This window comes from Peromyscus californicus, unplaced genomic scaffold (genome assembly GCF_007827085.1).
Source record: "Peromyscus californicus insignis strain IS unplaced genomic scaffold, ASM782708v3 Scaffold_7__1_contigs__length_154581171, whole genome shotgun sequence".
In the NCBI taxonomy this organism is placed as follows: domain Eukaryota; kingdom Metazoa; phylum Chordata; class Mammalia; order Rodentia; family Cricetidae; genus Peromyscus; species Peromyscus californicus.
In genome coordinates, this window is record NW_026294595.1 from 112,586,942 (window position 1) to 112,612,286 (window position 25,345).

Below are 25,345 nucleotides of genomic sequence, written 5' to 3' on the forward strand. Positions count from 1 at the left end.
TGAGAAATGTTTGGTGACAATGAATAAATAAGCACTGTATTAGTAACTTTCTATTATTGTTGCAAAACATCCGTGGAAACAACTTAAAAGGGGAAAGAAGAATTTTCAGAGTTCAGTCCTTGTTCAAGTGGCCTCCCTGCTTTGGGGCTATGTCAGATCTTCAAAGGAGGACACAGGTGAAGAAAGCTGCTTACCTCATGGCAACTAGCAAACAGAGAGAGCAGGAGTGGGGATAGGAGGGGAGAGGGAAGAGGACAGCCACCAGATATACTTTCAAAGGTCTACTTCCTCTAACCAGGCCCTGCTTCTATTTAGTGTGCAGTTATCAGTAGAGTAACCCCTTACATTAGTGCTCTGATGGCCCATTCTCCTCTCACCACCACCACTGTCAAGGGACCAAGCCTTAAGAACATGAGCTTTTAGACGGGGATAACTCACTTTAAAACTGTAACAACTAATATTGGAGACTTTCTGGCTCCTGTGATGCTTCACGGTCTGTGAATAAGAGCACTGCCCACACTGGACTGTCTTTTGAACCATTCCCTTTAAGGTTGTCTATGCAACGACCAGCTTTGCAAGACAGTGTAAGTGTCACCTTTCGAACCAATGTGTGAGATACTCACAGGGTAATATAAGACAACTCCTGTGTGAAATGACAAATGAATCTTTGCTGATCATTAGAGACTCAGGTTCTCCTTTTATAAAGCTCATGAAAACAGTGCAAAGTTACCAACACATGGGTCATTGTTACTGTTGTAACCCTTCACCTGGGACCCAGAAGTCTACAAATTCCTACCAGAGTTTGTGGAACTGCAAACCTGGCTGGAGTGTTTGCTTGCATCTGTGTTGAAATCTGATTTTGACTTTTGTGGACAGTCTCTCAACCACTCTGTCATGCCTCTGTCCCCCTTTCCTCTATTTTGACCCATTTTCTCTCTCCATCTTTCCTCTTTAGTAACCACATTAAATGCAAAACAGCCAAATTATTGTTCAAAAATTACTCATGATATCTTGTGAACTTTAAGCATCTTACTCAGAACATGAAAGTGGTTTTTCTTGCAAGTAATACTGAAAAAAGCTCCTATGTCCCAGTATCCAAAACAGAATACATTAAAAAGATATTCAAGTATACACTGAGACTCAAGGAGATCAGGCCTACAAAGGAGAATTTTACCAAGAGGCTTCGGAAACTCCAGAAGTAACTGGCAAACATTTGGCACTTGTGCTGCGGCTGTGGTCTCTGCTCTTGGTGCTCCTGACTTATGAGGCATGAGGTATTTCACTGCCATGCAGAGCTAGTTAGAGCTAGCACTATGTGACATACATTTTTTTTTTTTTTAGCTTTTTACTGATTCTTTATGGATTTCACATCAGGCACCCTAATTCCATTCATCATCCTGTCCCTTTGTATCTGCCCTCTGCCATTGCAACATCTCCCTTCCCCCACCCCGTTGTTGGTTATTTTTACTCGTACTCTATGGGGGCCTGCCACCCAGCTCCCAAATAATACATGGAGATGTGTATTTACTTTTGAATGCTGGGCCTTAGCTTGGTTTGTTTCTAGCCAGCTTTTCTTAACTTAAATTGTCCCAATCTACCTTTCATCTCTGGGCTTTTATCTTTTTCTATTCTACATACCTTTCTTTCCTTCTTACTCTGTGGCTTGCTGTGTGGCTGGGTGGCTGGGTGGCTGGGTGGCTGGCCCCTGGAGTCTTCCTCTCCTCCTTTTTTCTTGATACTCCCTCTTCTCTCTTTCTCCTCCAATTTATTCTCTCTGCCTGACAGACTGGCCTATGCCTCTCCTGCTTAGCTATTAGCCATTCAGCTCGCTATGAGACCAATCAGGTGTTTTAGGAAGGTAAAGTACCACAGGTTTACAGAGCTAAACAAACGCAACATAAAAGAATGCAACACATCTTTGCATCATTAAACAAATACTCCACAGCATAAATGAATGTGACACATCTTAAACTATATTCTACAGTCCCCCTCCCCAGAAATAAAAAAAACTTAAAAGAAAAAAAAAATCTTGTGGAAGTTGTAGTGTGACACAGTGAGTCACACAGTATACCCCTTAGTCCATGTATCCAGCTTCTGCTAGACTATAGATACTGGGCCTTCACTGGGATTCTTCTTGTCTTTCTTGTAGTTACTTGGTGTTGTAGAGATCCTGCAGCTTTGGGTCTGCAGGACTGGCCCTTTCATGTGCTCCAGCAGATCATAGATGGGGTGAATGTTGGGGTGGGCCAACTCATAGCCCTGGTTCTGGGCCTGGAGGTAGCTGGGTTGGTCAGTCAGCCAACTCTCCCTCATCCTCACCACCAGGGCAAGCGCTCCAGCAGTGCTGCAGATGAGGGGTGAAGCTGCAGATGAGGGGCGAAGCGGGGAAGCATCTTTCTCTGGCCCATGCCACCACCTGGCAGATGGGCGTGGGGTGGGGTCAGCTCTTCCACTCTCAGGGCCTTAGGTGGCTTATCCTCGACCCTGCCAACAGGGTTAGTTCTACTGTGCTGCCCAGGCAAGGTCCAGGGGCCACTCTCCTGTGTGCTGCAGCTGATGAGGGGCAGGACCAGCTCTCCTGCTCTCATGATCTCAGGGCCATCTCTCTCTTGCTGACACACGAAATCAGAAGTGGAGGCGGGGCATCTCTCCCTCCTCACACCACCTTATGACAGATGAGGGGTGGGGCCAGATCCCCCCACCCCACGTTCTCAGGTTGGCTCACCGGTGCCCCCATCAACAGCGTCAGGTATACTGTGTCGCCCAGGCGAGGTGCAGGGTCCACTCTCTCAAGTGCTACAGCTGGTAAGTGGCAGGGTCAGCTCTCTTGCCTGTGGCAGGTGGCATGAGACATATTTTTAATGAAGTTGAAAAAGGGACATTCTGATTCATGGTATGCTGTGTTATTAAAATGAATATTAAAACTTAGTCTACTTTCAGCAGTTCACATAATTATATAAATTATACTGATTTTTCTAATATTAAAACTTCTTTGCATTCCTATCTGCTCATGTGAAATATTATTATATTCTGTTAGACTAAATTTATGTCTTCAGGATTTTGATAATTGTTCCTATATTCACTTGTAGATTTGCATAATAAAAAATGAAAATTTCTGTATTCCTAGTCCTCAGTTCCCTTTATGGTTTTCTTAGCAATTATACAACCATAGAAATTCTATAGGAGAAATAAGTGTAGAAACATGAGTCAGGCTACAAGCAGAGTAACAAAGGTAATCTTGGTTTGTGTCCTACTTAGCATTAACTGTCAATGTGACACAGCCTAGAATATCTGAATAAAGAATCTCAATTGAGAAATGGTCTTCATCAGCTTAGTTTGTGGGAGGAATGTGGAAGACTTTGAAATTCTGGGCTGGAAAAGCTGTCCAGTGTTCAGAGCTTTCTAGGCTACTGTTATTTGGAATTTGACGACAATGCTAAGAGTAATGTGGACAGCAAAAGTCTAGATGATAAGATTTCAGAGGGAAGCAAGGACTCAAGCCAAGAACTGAACTAGAGGCCCTTGGTTCGGGATTTGTGTGTGCTGGGGTTACACTGGGGCTGAGAGGCAGTTAGGATTGTCAGAGGGGTCAACACCAGTGAAACACAACCTCCTGTACTTTTTTGGGGGGGCAGTGGGGTACTGGTCAACCAGGGATGAAGACTCACCTGTGATTAATTAACTGGGGTAAAATCTGTGTCTCATTGGGACAAAGGAAAGTGTTTCCCTCAGAGTCAGTGCACAGAAGCTGTGGTTCAATGGGGCCAAGGCTGAAATCAAACCTTCAGTAAAGTTTCACAGCATGAAAGTCTCCTACAAGCCATTGGTTTTGGAGGCATGAAAGTTGCAGGATTCAAGAGGTCATTGAGAAAAGCTGAAGCTTGGTATGATATGGCAGGTCAGAGTTTCTGAAGAGAGACCAGGAGAGGCCAATGGTGAAGGTTCAGGCTCTAGGGTATTGGAGATGCTATGATTGTGGAATATCTGCGAATTACAGTGTTAGGTGTGAAGTAGAACTGGCCTAAACTTACAAGACCAGCTGTGCTGAAGATGGTAGAGGTGGAGAAATAAGGCAATCAAAGCCCTTTGGAGCCCAGGGAATTACATCACAACTGAGTTCCAGTTGCCACACATCAAACTACCAGATTTGTGTTTTTCACTGCTGGATTTTGAGTTTGCTTTGATATGATTGTTTTTTGTTTTTTGGTTTTTTTTTTTTTTTTTTTTTTTTTGGTTTTTCGAGACAGGGTTTCTCTGTGTAGCTTTGCGCCTTTTCCTGGAACTCACTTGGTAGCCCAGGCTGGCCTCGAACTCACAGAGATCCGCCTGGCTCTGCCTCCCGAGTGCTGGGATTAAAGGCGTGCGCCACCACCGCCCGGCGATATGATTGTTTTTATGTACTAGTTCTTTCCTTTTATATTAAAAAGTGTGCAAATATATATATACATATATATTTACAGGAGGCCACTATTAAGATACTTTGGATTTTTAAAGTGTTAAAAGATTAAAATCAATTGAACTATGTTTTGTATTATAATAGTCACAAGAGATCTTGACAAGATGTAAGATTGTTGCTTAAACTGATGTATCTATGTGTAAAGATGACAAGGGGTGGAGTGTGGTACTTAGGATTAACCATCAACTTGAAATAACATGTTACAATTGAGTACATTTTTATCAGATTGGTTTTGGGCATGTCTGGGAGGAATAACTTTGATTGTTCATTGAAGGAGGAAGTTTGTGGGCAGTACCATTCCTTGGGTAGGTGGCTCTGGGGTGTATAAGGAGGCTCCTTGAACTTGAGCAAAACAGAGAACAAGCAAGCCATCAAGTAGTATTTTTCCATAATTTCTGCCTTCAGGTTCCTACTTTGTGGTCCTGTCTTTACTTTCCTCATTGATGGACTGTGAACAAGAAGTGTAAGCCAAATAAAGCCTTTGCTCCCCAAGTTGCTTTGGGTCAGAATGTTTTTTTATCACAGTAACAGAAAGGAAATTAGAACAATTTATTCACTGAAATTTAGGTAAGTTTTAAGAATAAATCTTTCTTTTGCATTTTACAGTTATTCTGTGAAGATTCTAGATATATTTAGAAGACGTATTTGGTTTATTTTAAAAATTTCAGATTATATTATACATATTCTGCTTTGCTTATGTTTTAAATGTTCTCTTTTGCAATTTCATTTTTATTTTTGTTTTTAAAATAAATTTATTATCTTACATCCTGGCCACAGTTTCCCCTCCCTCCTTTCCTTCCACTCCCCACCCCACCCCTCCTCTGTTTCCACCTCCCCAACTTCCAACTCTTTTATAGGCCTTTGGGACCCACTCCTCATCTGTTGTGGAATATTAGTTCAAGATGTGTTACACTCATTTATGCTGTTAATAAGTTATATTTATTTAATGATATGAAGATGTGTTGTGTTCTTTTACGTTGCATTTGTTTAATTCTGTAAAGCTGTGTTACTTTGTTTGCCTAAAACACCTGATTGGTCTAATAAGAGCTGAATGGCCAATAGCTGAGCAGGAGAGAGAAATAGGTGGGGCTGCCAGGCAGAGAGAATAAATAAGAGGAGAAATCTAGGCTAGAAAGAGGAGGAGAAGTGAGAAAAGGAGGAGAGGAGGAAGCCAGGGGCCAGCCACCCAGTCACTCAACCAGCCATGGAATAAGAAGGGAAAAAAGACATTGAGGATAAAAAAGCTAAAAAGCCCAGAGACACAATGCTGTGGAATAATGCTTCCAAAGTGGCCATACAAGTTTGTACTTCCATCAGCAATGGAGGAGAGGAGTATTTCCCTTTCTACACATCCTCTCTAGCATAAGTTTTCATTTGTGATTTTGATCTTAGCCACTCTGACATGTGTAAGATGGAGTCACAGAGTTGTTTTGATTTGCATTTTGAACAATTCTTTTAAGTGTCTCTCAGCCATTTGAAATTCTTCTGTTGAGAAATCTGTTTAGATCTGTACCCAATTTTTAAATTGTATTGTTTGGTTAATTGATATCTAGTTTCATGAATTCTTTATACATATTGGAAATCAGCCCTCTGTCAGATGTGGGGTTGGTTAAGATCTTTTCCCATTCTCTAGGCTGCCATTTTGTCCTTTTGATAGTGTCCATTGCTTTACAGAATTTTCAATTTCAGGAGGTCCCATTTATTAATTGCTGATCTTAGTGCCTGTGCTATTGGTGTTCTATTTAGGGGGTTGTCTCCTGTGCCAATTTGTTTGAGATTATTTCTTACTTTCTCTTTTATTAGATTCAATGTATCTGGATATATGTTGAGGTCTTTGATTCACTTAGACTTGAGTTTTATGCTCAGTGATAGATATGGATCAATTTGCATTGTTCTACATGCCAACATCCATTTTGACCAACACCATTTATTGATGATGCGTTATTTTTTCTACTGTATAATTTTGGCTTTATTGAAAATCAGGTATCCATAGGTGTATGGATTTATGTCTGGGTCTCTAATTCAATTCTATTGATCCACTTTTCTGTTTTTATGCCAATACTATTCTGTTTTTATTACTATATCTCTATCATAGAGTTTGAAATCAGGGATGCTGATATCATTAAGTTCTTTTATTGTGTAGGATTGTTTTAGCTATCCTGGATTTTTTGTTTTTCCATATGAAGTTGAGTATTGTTCTTTCAAGATCTACAAAGAAGTGTTCTGGGATTTTAATGAGGATTGCATTGAATCTGTAGATTGCTTTTGGTAAGATGGATATTTTTACTATGCTAATCCTACCAATCCATGATCATGAGATCATCTTCTGATATCTTCTTCAATTTCTTTCTTCAAAGACTTGAAGTTCTTGTCATAAAGGTCTTTCACCTGCTTGGTTAGAGTTACACCAAGATATTTTATATTATTTGAGGCTATTGTAAAGAGTGTTGATTTTCTTTTTTTTTCTTCCCAGCCTGTTTATCATTTGTATATAGGAGGAGTACTGATTTTTTTAGTTAATCTTGTATCCATCCACTTGACTAAAGGTGTTTTTTGGCTGTAGGAGTTCACTGGTAGAGTTTTTGGGGTCACTTACCTATACTATCATATCCTCTGTAATAACTATTTTGGCATCTTCCATTTCAAATTTTTTTTGGTGTTTTGAAACAGTGTTTCTCTGTGTAGTTTTGGTGTCTTTCCTAGAAGTCAGTCTGTAGAATAGGCTGGCCTTGAACTCACAGAGATCTGCCTGCCTCTGCCTCCTGAGTGCTGGGATTAAAGGCATGCACCACCACTGCCTGGCCCATTTCAACTTTTATGCCTTTGATTTCCTTTAGTTGTCTTATTGCTCTAGCTAAAACCAAGTATTATATTGAATAGGTATGGAGAAAGTGCATAACTTTGTCTTGCTCCTGATTTTAGTGGAATTGCTTTGAGTTTCTCTCCATTTTATTTGATACTGGAAACTGGCTTACTGTATATTGTTTTTGTTATGTTTGGTTATGTCCCTTGTACCCTTGACCTCTCCAAGACTTTTATCATGAAGGGGTGTTGGATTTTGTCAAAGGTTTTCTTCGGCATCTAATAAGATGATTTTGTGTTTTTTTTTCTTTCAATTTGTTTATATGGTAGATTACATTTGCAGATTTTTGTATGTTGAAGCATTCCTGCATCTCTGGGATGAAGCCTACATGGTCCTGGTGGATGATCTTTTCAATGTGTTCTTGGATTTGATTTGACAGTATTTTATTAAATATTTTTGCATCTATGTTCATGAAAGAATTGGTGTGTAATTTTCTTTGTTGAGTCTTTGTGTGGTTTGGGTATCAGGGTAACTGGTCTTATAGTAAAAATTTGGCAATGTTCCTTCTGCTTCTCTTTTGTGGAATACTTTGAAGAGTATTGGTATTAGCCCCTCTTTGAATATCTGGTAGAATTCTACATTAAAACTATCTGGCCCTGGGGTTTTGTTGGTTGGGAAATTTTAGTGACTGCCTCTATTTCCTTAATGGTTATAGGTCTTTTAAAATTGTTTATCTGATCTTGATTTAACTTAGGTAAATGGTATCTACCAAGAAAGTTGTCCATTTCTTTTAGATTTTTCAATTTTTGGAGTACAGGTTTTTGAAGTACGACCTAATGATTCTCTTCATTTACTCAGTGTCTATTGTTATGTCCTCCCTTTTGTTTCTGATTTTGTTTAATTGGATATTCTCTTTCTGCCTTTTAGTTAATTTGGATAAGGGTTTATATATTTTGTTGATTTTCTCAAAGAACCAACTCTTTGTTTCATTGATTCTTTGTACTGTTCTCTTTGTTTCTATTTTATTGATTTTGGCCTTCAATTTGATTATTTCCTTCTGTCTACTCCTCTTAGGTGCATCTGCTTCTTTTTGTTCTAGAGCTTTCAGATGGGCTGTTAAGTTGCTAGTATGAGATCTCTTCAAATTCTTCTGGAAGGCACTTAATGCTATGAACTTTCCTCTTAGAACTGCTTTCATTATGTTCCATAAGTTTGGGTATGTTGTACATTAATTTTCATCATATTCTAGGAAGCCTTTAATTTCTTTTTTGATTTCTTTCTTGACCCAGAGGTAACTCTGTAGAGTTCATTTTCCATAATTTTTTAGGCTTTCTGTTGTTTCTGCTGCTGTGGAAATTCAGCTTTAATTCCTGATCCTCTGATAAGGTACAAGGGGTTATTTCAATTTTTTTTTTATCTATTGAGACTTGCTTTGTGGCTGGGTATATGTTCAATTTTGGAGAAGGCTTCATGAGGTGCTGAGAAGAAGGTATATTCTTTCATGTTTGGGTGAAATGTTCTGTAGATATCTGTTAGGTCTGTTTGAGTCATAACATCTGTTAGTTTCTTTTTTTTTTTAAGTTTATTTCTAGATGACCTGTCCATTAGTGAGAGTAGGGAGTCAAAAGTTTCCCACTATGATTATATGGGGTTCTATGTGTGATTTAAGCTTTAGTAATTTTTTCTTTTACAAATGTGGATGTCCTGACATTTGGCACATAGATGTTCAGAATTGAGATGTCATCTTGTTGAATTTTTCCTTTGATAAAAAGGGTTGTACACATAAATTTGTATTAAAATTACTTTTCTTCTTCTATGCACACCCACCTGTGCACATGCATGTGTGTGTGTTGTGTGTGTGTGTGACTAGTCTGACCTAGAATGTTCTTTTTTTTTTTTTTTTTGGTTTTTCGAGACAGGGTTTCTCTGTGTAGCTTTGCGCCTCTCCTGGAACTCACTTGGTAGTCCAGGCTGGCCTCGAACTCACAGAGATCCGCCTGGCTCTGCCTCCCGAGTGCGCCACCACCGCCCGGCCAGAATGTTCTTTTTATTGTCATTATCAGAGTTTCTTCTCCACTTTGGCATATAACTGCATTTGTTGGTAGGGGCAGGGAATTTTATATATGATGGGTCCTCATTCTCCCACACCTTATTTGCTACCTCACAGTAATAGACAAGGCTTGGGATGTAGTCAAACTTAGTTGTGCCTTAAGAAGAGGGGTCTTCAGAATGGGTTTTATATTGGTAGATACTATGCTTAGATAATTATTTTATTCAGAGCTTTTTTTTTACTTTTAGCTTTTCCTCCAAATAGTTATTTTTGCTGCATTTTCAACACTTCTTTCTTAGGCTGTGTTTTGAGATTCTGTTGCCCTTCAGTTTCACTGGAGATATAATTTTATAGTTACTGTTATAATTTTCATGTTGGTTTCATAAAAGAGAGGACAGCAGTATCTTCATAAACTTTAACCAAAATTTGGCTTAGTTAAGCTTTTTAGGCTAGTCTAGAAGTCTTTGAACTCAGAACTTGGAATTCAGTTGTAGCATATGATATGCTACATGCAGCAATACTCAGGGTAACTTACAATAACATTATCAAAATGTGGTTCAGTTAGTCCCTACAGTTGTATCTCTTTTCATCTTTCTGTAGTTCTGAAATTTTCTGACTATTTGTACTGATAATTAAACTGGGATATTTAGTTATAATAGACATTATGCTATGAAAATCGCTAAGAGCTAAATTAAACCAAATTTGGTAACTTCTAACCACTTTCATGTAAAAATGACATGCTAGAAATTTCTAGTAATGTTTAGAATTACTATAGTTTACACCTCAATTGTAATGGCAAAGACATCACCTGATATCTAGAACACTGCCTAATACCTATTTTGGATATCTGGGAATTCCCCAATATCAAGATATTTGTTACTTGGAGACAAAATAAAGATTCATTGTGCTAAAATTTAAACACATTATAGCTTACTTTTAAGTAACTGTGAGTTTCTTAAAATTAATCAAGTGTTTAAAAATGGCTATATTGAATTTGTAAACTCACCACCTCCTGTAGTAAATTTCAGAGCCATAAGTTTTATAATTGTAGATATTCATACAGACAATGAAAAGTGGAGCATGAAACTCGGTTTTCAACATGAAACTGAGGCTGTCATTCATCATGGCTCACAGGCACAGGAAAGCTCAATCCAAGCTCCGCCTTGCATTATTCCATCCTTACAATGGAAAAGATACCCCTTTGTTCAGACAAATGGAGTTAAGAGTACAAGGGTAAATTAAGTCAGGGTCATCAAAGAAGCAATGAAAGCACCCATATATTGGAGGCTTTATCATAAACTCCGATTTGGCTCCCACAGAACCAATTTTACTTTTTATTTATTAAATGAAATTCTGAACTAGTGTACTCGAGGATACTTTCCCATATATTTACCTCATAACCCTTATTTGTGCTATGTTGGATTTATGAGTGGGAAGGCCAGGACAAACAGTTTTACTGGGAAAAGTAACCACATGTTAGATCAGACAAGAAGCACGGTCAAACTTTCTAGGATATATACTTCTCATTTTCTCTTGATGAGACATTGGTAAGTTACTTATTGAACTGTGCCTCAGGTAGTTGACATTTCCACATGATCTTTATTCCTCTGGGAGACAATGCTTCTTGAAATTTAATGTGTGCACACTTAATCTTTCTAAGATACTGAGTCTGATATGGTAGGTATGGAGTGGACCTGAGGATCTAAATTCACAAACAAACTTTGAGATGACATTGACTGAGACACTCAAATAAGATTTCAGAGCTTTGAGAACCAATGCAGCCACCACTAAAACTCACATTGCTATCAAGTGTTAGAAATGTGGCTACTGGGAAAGAAATACTTAATGTGTATTTTTAATTTAAAGTAACAAATACTATCTGATGCACATACTGGAAATTCTTTACTTCTTGCTTAAATGCAAAATAATGGGTTCTATTATGACATTTTCATATATATGTATTATTTTATTTGGCTCATATTTGAAACTTTGTTATTCTCCCTTGTCCCAACTTGCCCTCTTCTTCTTATAAGTAGCCCTTGTTTTGTTTTTATGTCATATATGCTAAAAACTTTAAGTTAGCTTCTTGATATGATAAACTAACATGATATTGGTCTTTCATTTCTCCCAATTACTCTCTCTTACCCCTTCTCTTTTTAGAGCCCCTTTCCCTTCACATAGACTAGCCTTTCTACTTTCTTGTACATATACACAAACATAGCTTTAAATTTAGATTCCATGTGTGAGAGAAGATGTGATATTTTTCTTTTCTCATCTAGCTATTTCATTTCATATGATGATCTTCATTTCCACCTGAATCTATCTTTTTAAACACACATTCTAGACAGCCTAAATATAGATCAAGTTTCAATAAAACCTTAGTTCCTGGGTTTTAAGCTGTCTACAGTAGCATTTGACAGTGTTATATGTAGAAAACCTTAAAGACATCATCAAAGCAGTTATAAGTAATAAATAAATTCAGTAAAGTTACAGATATGGATTTAACATTTAAAAATCAGCAGTATTTTAGTGCATTAACAGTGAGCATGGTCAAGAAATAAAAAAAATCCCACTTACCAACTTTATACAAAGACTTAGAAATAAGTTTCAGCAAGGAATGGGAGACATGAACACTGAAAAATGTAAAACAACAATGAAAGACATTGAAGAAGATTCAAATACATGAAAAGCTGCCCTGTGTTCAGGCCTGAAACTAATACAGATAAAAATTTCCACTTAACATTCAGTACAATCCCAATCAAATTAGAGTGGCATATTAAAGTATTTTATTCAATTTATTTACTTACTTTGTATGTGTGTGAGTGAGGGTGTAGGTATAGGTACATGCCCACTTGCACATGCAATAGCATGCTTACACTCTGCATTATGTACTTGGAGGACAGAGGATAATTTGCTAATATCAGTTATTTCCTTGTTCCACATGGGACCTAGGGATTAAAATAAGATTATCAGGTTTGGTGGTAAGTACTTATATCTGCTGAGCCAATTTAGGGGATGGCATTGAATCCAAAAGGAGGAGTAATAAAACAGACAAATTGCATCCTAACAAAATAAAAGGGCTTCTGTTCAGTGAGTAAAGAGACAGCCTATGGAATGAACAAAAATATTTGTAAACCATGCATAAGAATATCACATCTTCTCTTACATGTAGAATCTAAATTTAAAGCTATGTTTGTGTGTATGTCATGTGTGTGTGTGTGTGTGTGTGTGTGTGTGTGTGTGTGTGTGTGTGTGTATGTGTGTGTATGTATCTTCTACAAGAAAGTAGAAAGGGTAGTCTATGTAAAGGGAAAGGGGGCTTCTAAAAGAGAAGGGTAGGAGAGAGTAATTGGGAAAAATGAAAGACTAATATATGTGTATTTTGCCAATGTAGATATTGCCAATATATATGTATATATGTACATATACATAAATATATATATTATCAATAGAAACTACTCCCAAAATATGTGTGGAGCAACCAAACAACCTAACTGATTTTGATCAAAAAGAACAAGATTGGAGATACTGAACTCCCTTACTTCAGAATATATTGCAAAGCCATAATAATCTAAACAGCATGGTATTGTGTTAAAAAAACACAAATTAGCCAATTGAAGGACAGAAAGTCCAGAAATAAGTATACAAACTTACATTCAAAAAGTTTTTGAATAAAGATGCCAAGAACATATGCAGAGCAATGGTCAGCTTGCTTAATAAATGGTTTGGGAACAACATGTATGTACATGCAAAGAATTAGATTAAATGTTTTCCTTACATATAAAAATAAATTTGAGGGGAATAAAAGACTTAAATGATAGACTTAATACTGTAAAAAACTATTGAAAATTTTTTTTTTTTTTTTTTTTGGTTATTCGAGACAGGGTTTCTCTGTGTAGCTTTGCGCCTTTCCTGGAACTCGCTTTGGAGACCAGGCTGGCCTCGAACTCACAGAGATCCGCCTGGCTCTGCCTCCCGAGTGCTGGGATTAAAGGCGTGCGCCACCACCGCCCGGCTTGAAAAATTTTTATGAGGTTGATCTCGGCAATTATTTCCTAGGGGATGGCATTGAACCCAAAAGGAGGAGTAATAAAACCGACAGATTGCTCCTAACAAAGTAAAAGGGCTTCAGCTCAGTGAGTAAAGAGACAGCCTATGGAATGAACAAAAGTATTTGGAAACCATGCATAATCTGATAAGAGCCTAATAATATTCAAAACACATACAGAACCCAAACCATATGAAGAAAACAACAGAGCCGGCATGGAAGCACATGCTTGTAATGGAATAATTTAGGCTGAAATAGGAGGACTTCAAGGCTCCAAGGTCCAGGCTAGTAAGACCTTGTTGTAAAAAGAATTCAAATAGACAAATAAAAAGAACAAAGATAAAAATCATATAACAACAAATTAGATAACAGATGAAACATTTTCTAGAGAGACATACCATACAAAATTTGCTCAATAAGAAATAATTTGTGTTAGTGCACCTTACTTGTGGATATAATAAATAATTCAAAAATGGAACTATAAAAAGAAAACAATCTCATTTAAAATAATATAAAACAATAAGAGGTAAACTTAAAATAAGGTAATATATTTTCATGGACAATTACAAAATATTGATGATTGAAAAAATGTGTTCAAAGATTGAAAAACTAGCTCTTGTTAAGATATCAAGGCTATCCAAATTCATGCACAGACTCAAAGTAAACTCTGTAAAAATCCCAGAAATCAATAGGTTGATCCCAAAATTTACATTAAAATGTAAACTTTTTGGAATAGCAAAAAATGATTTCAAATAAGGGTGAACTGAAAGACTTACACTTATCAATATCATATCTGCCACAGCAAGGAACAAGTTATAGTAGTAGTACAAGGATTTCCATAGATCAGTAGGATAGAACTGAGTCCAAGAACAAACTTTAAAACTTACATGAAGTGATTGCTGAGGAAAATGAAGAAAGGGCAACCTTTCAGTCAAGTGAAGCTAGCACATCACACAGGATAATCAGTATAGACCCCAACTCACACCATATTCAGAAGATAAACTAAAGTTGTCATATAATTCAGCAATGTTAGAACTCTTCAAGGAAAACAGAAGTAAATATTGATCAGATAGTTACATAATTTCTAAATACGACATCAAGAACATACAAGAAAGCGAAATTGAACGTTATCAAAATTTAAAACTTTCATGCTTCAAACCACACTGTGATATAAAGGCAACCACAATCTACAGTCTTGAAGAAAAGACTTGCCAATTATATATTTTACGAGAGGTCTATATACATAATGTATGAATAAATTTTAGAATTTGGTCATGAAAATATAAATTATCCAACGTAAAAGTGGGCAAAGAATTTGAGTAGGCATCTGTTCAAAGCAGATATACAGATGGGCAGCAGTGGATGTAAAGATCTTCAGTGTCATTAGTTGTGAGCAAAATGCAAATAAAATTACATGAGCTGCCAGTGTACAGCAGCTTGATTTAATTCGAAAGATAGGGGTGTGGTGTAGAGAAATTAGAATGCTCATCAAATTCTGATAAGAGTAGAAATGGTGTGAAACAATTATGTAGTCCCTCAAAATACTAATCACAGAGCTACTGTATAACCGCATGCATTAGTTACTTTTCTTTTGCTGTGTTGTAACAGCCTGACATAAACAACATAGGCGAGAAAGGGCTTGCTTTGGCTTACAGTCGATGAGGGGATATGGTCCTTTGTCGTCAAGAATGCAGGACAGTAGGACCTTGAGACAAAATGGGTGGACAGAAGGCATACTGATCACACTTCATTTGCATACAATAAATAGAGTGAGGCAAGAGAGAGGGGGGGCAGGCTATAAAACCCATGGAATGTGTCCTCCAATAAGAGTCTTCCTCTGAAACATCCCATAACCTTCCCAAGTAGCATCACCAACTGGAGACAAAATATTCAAATACATGAGCCTATTGGGGATATTTCTTATTCAAATCACAGCACTAAACAAATATTTTTTTTGTGTGTGTGTATATACATGAATATTGTGTGGGTGTAGAAGTTAGTAGTTGACAATGAAGTGTCTTCCTTTATTGCTCCCTATTATTATTATTTTTTTAGGCAGGCTCTCGCCCTGAACCTGGAAGTGATCCTTGATGTTAGGCTGTCTAGCCAGTGAGCTCTAGGGGATCTAGGGGATTGCCAATCTCCATCCTCTCAGCACTGGGGTTTCATACATGTGCCACCATTCCTGGCATTTATGTGGGTATTCCAGATCTGATCTCAGCTTCTTATGCTTGAATGTAGGCACTTTAATGACTAAGTTACATCTTTAGTACCAATTCTATTCATATAAATGAAATAAAAATGTATTACATACCCATATTTATAAACAAATATAATCAGTAGATTTAATCATAGTTCAAAATAGAAACAACCAAAGTGTTCATTATTTAATGATTGCATAATCAAAATAATTAGCGATATCTATACTATGGGATATTTAGCCCAGAGAATGAAGTAATCAGTGATAGATGCTATGTAAGCCTAAGCAAGTCATTCATGACCACCTATTTTATGACTTTATTTATGTTAAATATCCAAAATACGTTAATCTGTAGAGATAGAAAATGAGTATATCATGCATGGGAAGAAAGATGGGAAATGGCTTGGAATAAATACAGGTTTTCTTTTGTGGTTATGAGAATGTTCTAAATTTAGATGGCTTAATTCTGCAGATAAAAGCACAGAAGTGCGTGTTTTCCTGCGCAAATAAAAAGATGTGTGTACTGTATAGTTTTAAAATGACATTCTACTTTGTGTACTTACTTAATGAATTATACAAATTATTCTGGAAGGTATAGTGCTTCTTAGTACATTTAAAAGTTAGTACATTTGAGAGAAGAAATGGAAGGTGATTGCTTGGGTAAGTAGAGGGTCTGAAAAACATCTCATATCCGCATATGCCAGTCTTCTGAAATGAAATAACTCACCAAGTAAGTGTAACGACTTGCATTCTTGCATTCACATGCCAGATTGTCTATCATCTTCCTTTACGTGAAGTTTCACTTGCGAGTTAATTTTAATGCCCAGATAAAAGAAGATTTCTTCTGGAACCTGGAGGGGATTCTTTTCTTTAAAGGACTTTTGGAGCCTAACCTGGAAGCCTTGCCCCGGGGATTAGGAGCTGGAACAGCACAGAACTGTTCGTCTTGAACTGTGCCCTAACTGTGGTTAGTCCACACCCACATGGCAGACTTAGAACAAGCTCAGATTTCCTCTCCTGGTTTTTCTCTGGCACCAGTTGTGTTAAGAGAGAATCAGACAGGAGTGTCCTACAAAAGCTTTTCTCCTGGCCTCTATGAGGGCTGGAGCCTGTCTGCACAGGTTTCCCTGTGACTGGCCCACCTGTGGGGCTGGCTGGACCCTCAGTGAAGGGGAAAAGAGAGGGGCTGATCCAGTTTCCCAGCTTTGAAGTGAAGAATGAGCCAGAATGAAGAAGCTCCTGATCAAAGGCTGCCCAGCGATAAGGAAGGCGGCACCAACTCTCCAGGGAGAGTCCAGGCATCGGAGGCCAGGTGGAGAGGGCTCCCAGCTCCATGAATGGGCGCTTTTGTTCCGACACCCTTCGACAGCAAGAACTATTGGAAGCAACGGCAACTAGCAATTTCTTACTCGGATTGGTTTATTGTGATGGCTTTCAAACTTTGATAGGCATTAGAATCACCTGGGGAGGGGGGGACTTCTGGAAACAGAGGCTTGGTTCTGCCCCCAAAGATTGTGATTTCTTACTTGTGCATTTCTGTCAGTTTCTCAGAGGTGATTTAAATGCTAAAATTTAAAAGCTCAATGTAAGACTCACCAATAATCTGGAGGGGGAAACTGTATTTCGAAGAACAGATTAGGATTGGGTATGTGGAGTACTTGTTTAGCATGTGCAAGGCTGGGGTTTGGTCCCCAAACTCAAAACACACACACACACACACACACACACACACACTATAAATTTACGTTATTATTATGTAATTTCATATAGTATTCAAACACACTCAAAGAGACTTCAGGTTTAGTCAATGTAGTCTACCACTCCTCTCTGTGCACAAACCCTTTGTTAACATTCCAGACACTGGGCTATGTGCTGTGGGTGGAGATGGATAACACAATTTTGTTTCCAAGAGCTCAGCATCTTGCTGGGGAGACAGACATGTAAACAAAATAAATGAAGTATTAGAAGAAGAATGCAAAAGGCTGTTCCAGCCCAGGAAGAGAATGACTAACTCCGCCTGAAGGGTGGGAGAGGGCAGAGGCTTTCCCAAACACCCAAGTTTGGAGACCAGTCTAATGCTGAGGATCAGCTTGCCTCCTGGCTGAAGAGGTGCAGGTGGCCTGGCACAGGACTGGGGAGATTCCAGTCCTAGGGGAAGGCCTGTGCAGACGCAGGTCTGAGAGGCCTGGGAGATTTGTTATGGCGGGATACACAGGCAGTTGGTGATGGAGTTGCTGAAGATAATGTGGACAAACAGTCTTAATATGAAAGAACCTGTCAGCCCCAGGAAGGCAGCTGGGGACGTTTTCAGGCAGATGAACTTAATGCAAGAGTTCAATGGAACCCTGAGTCTAAAATTGTTGCTCAAATGCAGGAAGCATGAATATAAATATAAGGGATAAATTTGCAGACACTATAAAAAGCTCTGGTATTTATTTCCAATTTGATTTTGCAAGAGTCAATGAATACTAATAGCATCATTACTATTTACAAGGTACTTCATAGTCTAAAAAAGATTCACAACATTGCCATATAATAGCAATATACAGCTCATTGTCATGTGCTTTTTATAGCCCTCAAGGCACCACATCTGTTTTTGACTCAATTTTCTAGAGGACATTGAAAGAGGCTGAAGAACTTCCAGCATCACACAGACTATGAGCAGACATAAGACTTAATCACCCATTTTCTGATGGTGAACTTTTTTTTGCTCTAAGGGTGGTTTTACTGAGCAAGAAAACAACAATAAAGACACATACAAATCAGAATCTACCAAATATTTTACAATGGCATGCTGCAGCCTAGAAAAAAATGCGAAAGAAAGAAAGATGGTTCTGTATTTATCCAAACAGGCATGTGTAGGCTGGGGCTACAATCAGTCAGTGAAAACTGGGACTGTGAAAGAATGAGAGCTGAAGCCCAGGGCTTGGTTCTCCTAAGGCTTGCTTCCTTCTCACTTCACAGTCTGATGCTTTTGGGGCAGCATTCTTGGGTGTCTCTCCTCCCCTTGGTAACTTGAGGCCCAGGTTGTATCATCTTGGGGCCAACCCTTTTTACGGCTGTGAAGTTATTCTGGTATCGGCCATCTAAGACATGCAGTCTTGCATTGTTATCTCACTCTCTCCCCCAGCTCAACCATATGATTGTCTTTGACCAATGAGACGTTAGCAAATGTGATATTAGCTGAGTTTGGAAAAATACTGTACTCTTCTTGTATGTATGCCTTCTGAGAGTCAAGTATTGCCCAATCAAAATTACCTCTTTAACCCATGCCTGCTCTAAACTGTGGGGAGAATAAATGTACACTTCACTGACTGAGTTCAGTTACCTTTATTGAATATTACAATGTGTATGTAAACAAAGTGCTTTGGGATACACACTTTTTAATAGAAATGTAAGTTGCTTTTCAAATTTTAACTAACACCCAAATGATAATCAGGTCTAGGCCATATATCATTGAATCAATATTCAAATACTCAGAAACAGCTGATGCAATCTGGCAAAGACTAATGAAAATTAAACCATGTTTTTAAACTTAACTAACTTAAGTGCATTCTGTGTTAAGTACCTTGGGATGAATGACAGTAGCCACGAAAGAGAGCTTGAGGTAAATGACAGCTTGTTATCCCCACAATTTCATTGGCAGGTGATTATAAAAATCAACTCTGAACCAAACTGTACCTCATCCATGGACATTAGGTTACAAAAACGCTTCATAAATCTAGAATACTGGCAACATTCTAGCTCTGTACTCTTGGGAGTGCTACCAAACTGTGTCACCTGGAAATCCCATGGTGGTCCCTTTCCCTGTCTCTCGGCATTGCTGATGTTTCTGCTAGGAGCTTTTTTTTCAGACCACTGACTACTTTCACCGTGGATTGTTTGATAACATCGCTCAGAAACCTGCCTCTCATGTTTGACATACAGCTTCAGCATTCACATGCTAAAAGCCACTTACTTCATTTTTAAACATAACTTTGTAGACTGTGGTGTAAGGTTAGATTATGATGGTCTGTGAAAAAGGTCTCCTGCAACTGAGGGAATATTAGTTTCGAAGACCTCCAGGACCTAGAAGATGTATTAACTGTAGTGCAGATGCCTCCTCTGGGGAGAAGGAGGGTTTTTTTGTTTGTTTTGTTCTTTTGAGATAGATTGGTTGGATCTCTCTCGTTACCTGCAAGAAAACAGAAAGCTCTGTCTGGATTTTGGTTTTGCTCTCTCCAACACTCAAACTCCTTCCCTGACCCGAGGAGATGTGGTGACTTGCTACAGCTAAAAGAGGATTAGGACTCCCACGCTGACATTAGCAATTGATTGAAATGTGGTTTCAGGTGAGGGCAGGAAGAAATAGCACAGAACAATACAAACAAGCTCATTGTGCTAACTTGAAGGTATAGCTCCCTGAGAACCAGGTGTGAGCTGAATAGAAAGGATATTACTGGCTCAAGGTTCCTCTGGGTGGTGTAGAAAGGTGGGCATGTGTTACACCCATCAACCTCTCTTGACTCATTCAGAACCGACATTTCTCCATTTTTCTTAAACTCTTCTCTCTCTCTCTCTCTCTCTCTCTCTCTCTCTCTCTCTCTCTCTCTCTCTCTCTCTCTCTCCCCTCTCTTTGTCTTTCTTATTCTCTCTGTCTCTTTCTCTCCTGCTTGGTAGGCAGGTACAGGTGTTTGTATTTCAATAAGAAAACCATACTCAAGTTTGGATCACTATAATCCTCATCTCAATCGGTGATAAGGGAAGAATGGACATATACAGCCAAATTTGGAAGAGGAGAACAGGAGGAAGTGAAATAAGTCTGTGGATTTGTTCATGCAATCAAGTTACTTGGTCTGCTAAAACATGTGTCTCACAAAATCTCTGGTTGTTAGGGACCATTATAAAACACCAATGCAAAAATCCAGGAAAACCAAACTATTCACTCATCAGACATAATTCCTCACCATTCTTTATCTTTTTATCATTGGTGTACAGCGTCATCATTGGCTGATATGTGTTATCCATTTGATTATTGTTATTGGGCCAAAGTTAGATACCAATATACTAAGTATTGAGGAGTTACTGATGACTTTTCTACATAGACTTCATTTTCTTTTTTCCCTCCCTTTTGGGAGTTTCTTCCCTAAGCTCTGTATCATCAAGGTTTGAGTGAGTTTAGTTTTGTCTTATGGATTTGGAATCTGTCAGTTACCACAAGCTCCAGTACTGGTTCAGAATTGTGTATGATATACAATCCACATCACTGAGAGTTAGGCTGGGACCTTTCTCTGGTACATTTAGGAAGAAGCATTTTCTATTTAAAGCAAGTTGGCAGAATTTTAAACTGGACTGGTCTAACCATCATTTTGAAATACAAAAAAAATTATGAACAGGAAATTCATGCACTAAACATAACTAAAACATGAAAACAAATGATCTCTCTCTCTCTCTCTCCTTTCTCTTCTAAATTCATTCCATATTTTAGTTGTAAGAGAAAAATGATGACTGGTCATCAAGATTAACCAAGATACAGTAGATTTCAGATCTCATGAAGAGTACAGCCTATTGGGAGATGGGTGACAACCTAAGACTTAAGTGAGTGATATAAAGATTAATATGTGTCCTGCAGAATGAGATATTGTTTACAGAAGTCTGTTGTAAAATTGTACCTGAGAGGGAATCACATAACCCTTTTCTATAAAAATGACCAGACTCTAAAATAAAATATGGTCTGGGTAAGAGGAACAAAAGATGTACGACAGGTAAATTTAATCAAATGAACAAGGTTTAATGTATTTATAGCAGAGAAGAGTGGTATAATAGGGAACCAAATATATGCAAGGGCCAAGCTGTGCATGGTCTTTTGGACTGCGGGAAGAGGCTGGATCTTTATCATGAGAACTAAATAAAGCCATTCCAAGTTTTCAAGCATGCTTGCATGATTGGACTTGATTGAAAACTATACTACAATGATGAGAATAGACTAAAGATAGCTACAGTGCGATACCAGTTAGAATATGATTGCTATAGTCATATCACAAAGGAAGAGATAATAGTATCTTGGATTGGGAAGTTATCAGTAATTATAGAAAGATGTAAGCTGGCTTGTGGCTTGTGGGATATTGTGAAAGAGATTTTGGCAAAGGGGGAAAAAGCAGGGAAGGGAAGCAAAGGATGACTCCCAGACATTTGGCCTATGCAACTTGATGGAAGATGCTCTCCTTTCATACCATGGAAATTAATTTATAAGACACAGCTTATGCCAGGGGACCGAAGAATTAAGCTCAAGCTTAATCTTGTTGTGTTAGAAGAATGTTTTTTTTTTTTTTTTTTTTGGTTTTTCGAGACAGGGTTTCTCTGTGTAGCTTTGCGCCTGTCCTGGAACTCACTTGGTAGCCCAAGCTGGCCTCGAACTCACAGAGATCTGCCTGGCTCTGCCTCCCGAGTGCTGGGATTAAAGGCGTGCGCCACCACCGCCCGGCTAGAAGAATGTTTTTGAGAAGTACAATTACAGTTGTTTAGTATGCAGATGGAATTAAGAAACTACTTGGAGTCAAAGACAATGAAGCTGTAGATAGAGAAAAAATAAAGCCACGAGGCACTGATGTATCTATGAGGCTAAGTGAAGCTGTTGTGCAAGTAAAATGGCTGTGTGAGAAAAGCTTGGTGAGAGCTTTGAGGTGCTCCCACTGGTCTACAGCATTTAATATCTGAAATGAAATGACTTTCAAACAGATATTAAAATAATAATTTTCATAAATAAATAAAATAAACAACATACTAAAGTACTTTATTAGTTTTCATGATAAAACCAAGAGGCTTTCACAGTTTGATTCAATGTCCAAAAAGATCTACAAATGTAATGAATTCAAAAGCCTCAGAGTAGGAAAAAATATCTGGAAAAATAAAATAGGAAGTTGAAGGATACATATTTCCAATTTTAAATTTTACTACAAAGTTGCACTAATTAAGACATTATGATAGACATATGGATTGATGAGCTGGAATTGACAAAACAGAATAAGCTCTGCAATTAGTAATCAACCAATTATCAATGAAGTAAGCAAGTGATGGAAGGAGGAAATTAAAGTCTGTTTTGTTTCGTTTAAGGTGATGGTATAGCTATACAGCTTAAGTACATAGTAAAAAATTTGTATCACTGTTTCACATTATACCTAAAAATAACTTGCAGTGAAGTGTAGGTACAACTGTAAGGGTTAACACTATAAGACCATTAGAACATAGTTGTATGTAAATTTTATCTGCTTTGGTTAGGCAATGAACTTATTTTATGCATAACAACAAAAGTCAGGGATAAAATAAAAAATAATTTAATTAGACTTCATAAAAATCTTGCTCAAAATACACAGCACTCAAGTAAAAAGACAATATTGCCATGGAGTGAGTTTTTAAGATATATACCTGATTAGGAGCTTGTATTTAGTATCTATAAATAATATTAACTAAAAAATAAGCAGTTAAATATCTCAATTAAGGAGTACATAGAGCATTTGACTATACAGCTCTAAGAAGATATACAATAACCACTAAATATGTGGAAGGATTAATAATATTTTAATTTTATTTATGTATTATTATTGCATGTGTGAGTTGAGTGGAGGGTGCACATTGCATTCATATGGAAACAGGGGACATCTTTGAGGTGTCAGTTCTCTCCATCAACCTTTTCATGCATTTCCAGGATGAAGTTCAGGTCTCTGGGCTTGAGCAGAAAGCACTGTTACTCTCTGAGCCAGCTCATTGGCACAATTAATAAGTTTGTCAACAGTGAAATGCAAAACAGATCCATAAAAATTTAGTACTTCCCTACATATTAGATAGCTATAATAGAAAAAAGCAAAAACAGAAACGTCAGACAAAATCCATGGTGGCATGGAGGTAGACTTTGGCCTCTCCACACGTGACATAGCGACTTTGGAAAAGACTTTGGCATAACCTTCAAATGTCAAGGGCAGTGTTATCTGGTGACCTAAAAGTTCTTTAAAGATCAAAGAAAAAACAGAACAATGTCCACCCAAAGCCTTGTGCACACTTGTCCATAGCAGCATTATTCATAAAAACTGAGAAGAAGAACTATCCAGATATCTATTAATTGACAAGAGGCTAAGCAAAATATGCAATTACCTGTTCACATAATTATTATTTGACCATAAAAAGTAAGAGTTATTAATACGTGATACAAGTGAATGAATCTCAAAATTACATTAAATCAAAGCTGGCACTCAGAAAATAATGTAGACTATACAACTCCCTTTATATGAATAGTCTAGAATAGATTACTGTAACTAGTACAGACAGAAATTAGATTAGTGTTTGGTAAATCTCTGGGACAATGGGCAAGAGGGACTATTTGCTAAGTGATAGTTGATGAATAAAGATTAGATTTTAAGTTGATAGAAATGTTCTAAAAGCTAATTTTGTTGATGATTTGGCAATTCATATTGGTACTTAATCATGCACCAGAAAGTGGGAGATGGGTAGGTAGCTCTGTTATCTCAATATAGCTGTAAGACCAGCTATAGTCAGATGTCCTCACTCTATAGATTTAAAAGAGCCCCACAGCTGACTTGTTTCCACACTAAAACTATGAAATGAATTGTGAGAGCCTTAGGAAAGGGTTCTTCATCATATCTAAAAGCTAGTTGTATGACCATAGATGAGAACTTTTTGCACTGGTTATATGCTGCATACAGTTATGTAAACTAGCTCTCTACAGAGTTATAAAATAGCTGACAGCAGCAAAATACCTCAAGTTGCTCAATCAATGCCAATCAGATAACTCAGACAGACCTTTACTTTTAGATGTTCCCTAGTTTTTCATTGATTTGTAAAATACATGGGAGGTACATTTACCATCTAAAGCAGTTTCTAATATTATGTGAAGCATATAAAATCACACACACACACACACACACACACACACACACACACACACACAATTGATCACCTTTGGTATCTAGAAGCCACCTTGCAGAATGGACAGTTGCCTCTAGTTCACAGTAACTCTAGTTATTGTATTCACCAAGTGCTTAGCAGCTGCCACTTTACTCCCTGTATGTATTATTTTGACTCCACTTTGTCTGAATGGAATTAGACAGTGTCTATCTTTTTGCAACAGTCCTACTTCATTTAGCACAATGTCCTCCAAATTCACCCATGCTTAATGTATGTCAGAACTGCCTTCTTACTTTAGCCTGCAAAACATCAATTGTGTGTGCATGTATATTGTGCTTGTCCATCCATTTAAGGATGGACCTTGAAATGCTTTCATTGTATAATGTCTTTCTAAAATATATTATTAGCTAAACAAGTATGGGAATCAGCTTAGATTCAAAGTGGTTGGAAAACAGACTGCTTAATGGGAGAATGCCAAGGTCATCTTCCAAGTTATGTGATTGCAGTGAAGAGAACAAGGATCAGTCTTGACGATTTGCCACAATGAATCTTCATAATTTTTTTCTTTCTCTGTAAGATTTCCAACTGCATGATGATCAATGTGTATATTTATTAACATTTTCTCTTAGTACATGAACTATATATTACGGTCAAGGCTATGCTGGTTTTTAAAGTTTATTCCTAGCATAATTTTTGGCTCATAATAGATTCTAAGTAAATGATTGATTGGTAATCTCCTTGCTAATCCCTGAGGTTGATGCAAGCACCAAATATAAAGTTAACAAAGTGACTCAGGCAGATCTTATAATTGACTACCTGATATCTTCTAAGAAAAGTTATGGGTGGTGACAGCTCACATACACATATACTTTCAATTACTGGAAAGGTCA